The sequence below is a fragment of the Scyliorhinus torazame genome, chromosome 24, assembly GCF_047496885.1.
Source record: "Scyliorhinus torazame isolate Kashiwa2021f chromosome 24, sScyTor2.1, whole genome shotgun sequence".
In the NCBI taxonomy this organism is placed as follows: Eukaryota; Metazoa; Chordata; class Chondrichthyes; order Carcharhiniformes; family Scyliorhinidae; genus Scyliorhinus; species Scyliorhinus torazame.
Window position 1 is genome coordinate 41,180,661 of NC_092730.1, and position 2,273 is coordinate 41,182,933.

The 2,273-nt window shown below is 46.5% G+C and overlaps 1 non-coding gene across 1 annotated transcript; it reads right to left on the reverse strand.

Moving 5' to 3' along the window:
- Positions 1-1,810: 1,810 nt before the first annotated feature.
- Positions 1,811-1,893, reverse strand: trnal-cag (transfer RNA leucine (anticodon CAG)). Its single transcript has one exon. It is a non-coding gene; the product is annotated as a tRNA-Leu (tRNA).
- Between the last annotated feature and the right edge of the window lie 380 nt (positions 1,894-2,273).

Genomic DNA, 2,273 nt, shown 5'->3' on the forward strand with positions numbered 1-2,273 from the left:
TGGACGAAAGGGCAATATCAGGAGAGGGATTCGAATTCACGCCTCCACAATAGACCGCTCGGCCATCCTGATACGTTGAAACCGAAACAAAGATCCGTGCACAAATCGACTTAACTTCTGTCTTCATCTTTATTTCATTTCAAACAAGATATGCTTTTCCTACTTTTGAACCCCTGCCAGAGTCCTGTGTCTGAGTGCCATCCTTGTCCAAACCGCTGGTGGTTAAGGAGCTCCTCATTGCTGCGTTGATCAGTTTGCTCCAATCAACAAGGTCCGATTTCCCGCTCTACCTGTTCCTCACACGAAGGTATTGAAAGTCTAAGTTCTCAGCGACGTGAAGTATCCAATTGATGAGTTGCATTCTGGAAACTGCAATCTCTTTCCACAGCTGCTTCCGGTGCTGCTTTCACAAACAAGTAGCCGAAGAACCCCTCCAGTGTCCAATCAGATGAATGTTCATCCAGTCGAGGCGGCAGAAGAGTGTTCTGGGAGAAATCAACTTAGTCACCTCGACTGTACTGCGGTTAGCTGAAGAATAGGTGTGAAAGAGCGGATCAGACTGAAAGCAAATCTTTGATACTAATAAAGAAAAAGGCAGATTTGCTGCTGACAAATAGCAACTTGTTTCCGTTTCGTGTGAGAAAACGAATACCAGAGAATGGTTTCGATCCATCGACCTCTGGGTTATAGGTACAGAACACTCGCGCTTCGCCACACGGTTCATGGCTCATTCTTTCCGTGGTCGGACTTGAGGCAAAGTTTGAAGAAATCTCTAACAGAGTGATCAATGTTTCCAGAGAGATGAAACTGCCGCCCCGAACTTCATTTTATAAAGGTGATTCCAGTCACTCCCCACTTTCCCATCAGAAAAACGTCACAGAAGAAATCAAATCACCTTCACAGAACAACCATTCAGCACGAAAGTAAAGTATCTGAACTATGCTGACCAGAATCAGTGTGCTCAAACGTGTGCTCTTGTTGAAAGAACAAATGCGGAAGTGAATAGTTGTGTGGCTACCGCAGGGCAGTAATGTTGTAGCTCCTGGTTTAAGGAGCAGAGTGCCGCAGCGGAAGCGTGCAGGGCTATTAGCCCGAGGTCGAGGAATCGAGGCTATTCTCTGCTATTTACATTCTCCCTCACACCAAAAGTGAGCATAACACACGTTCCTGTTTGCTTTGCAGCAATTAGCTATCAGAAACTTTCTTGCAGTCTCATCCCGACATTAGTCCCAGGAATGAAAGAGACAGCATGACACATTACAACATTGTAAAGCTCACACATCGGGAACCACAGAGAAAATGCTTTAAAGTCTCAGCAGATCTGAGAGCATCTGGAGGGAGAGAAATGAGCTGACGTTTCGTGTCCAGGTGACCCTTAGTCAAAGCTGCTCGGGAAACGTTATCCAGTAGTACCCCACAGAGGGGCAATATAGATATATAACGGTATCCAGTAATAACTCACAGGGGGCCAATAAGGAAATGAAGCTTTATCGAGCAATGAATCACGAGAGAGGCCGAGTTCCCAACGTCCCCTTTTGGACGGATGTGAACAATCCAACCTGCCAGACTATTTACAAGAGAAGACGAATTTTACCCTTCTCTTTGGATCAATATGAATTCCTCAACCAGACTCACCGAAGCAGATTGTCGAGTCATGAGCTGGGCTTCTGCCGGTGGGGTCTTGCTGTGCATATTTAAGCTGGAATCTCATGGCCTGAGACCAACGCTTTTCCATTGAAAGGGAGGTATTGGATCTTCCTGAGGTTGAAAATCTTGCTGGAGAAATGTAACCTCGTGGAGGAAAAGACAATATCAGGAGTGGGATTCGAACCCACGCCTCCAGAAGAGACTGCGACCTGAACGCAGCGCCTTTGTCCGCTCGGCTATCCTGATGCGTTGACGCAAAAACTAAGATCCGTGCACAAATCGACTTAAAGTCTGTCTTCATCTTGATTCCATTTCAAACAAGACATGCTTTCCCTACTTTTGAACCCCAGCCAGAGTCCTGTATCTGAGTGCCGTCCTTGTCCAAACCGCTGGTGGTTAAGGAGCTTCTCATTGCTGCATTGATCAGTTTCCTCTAATCAGCAAGTACCGATATACCGCTCTACCTGTTCCTCAGACGAAGGTATTGAAAGTCTAAGATCTGAGGACGTGAAGTATCCAATTGGAGAGTTGCATTCTGGCAACTGCCATCTCTCTCCACAGCTGCTTCCTGTGCTGCTCTCACAGACAAGTAGCCGAAGAACCCCTCCAGTGTCCAATCAGGTGAA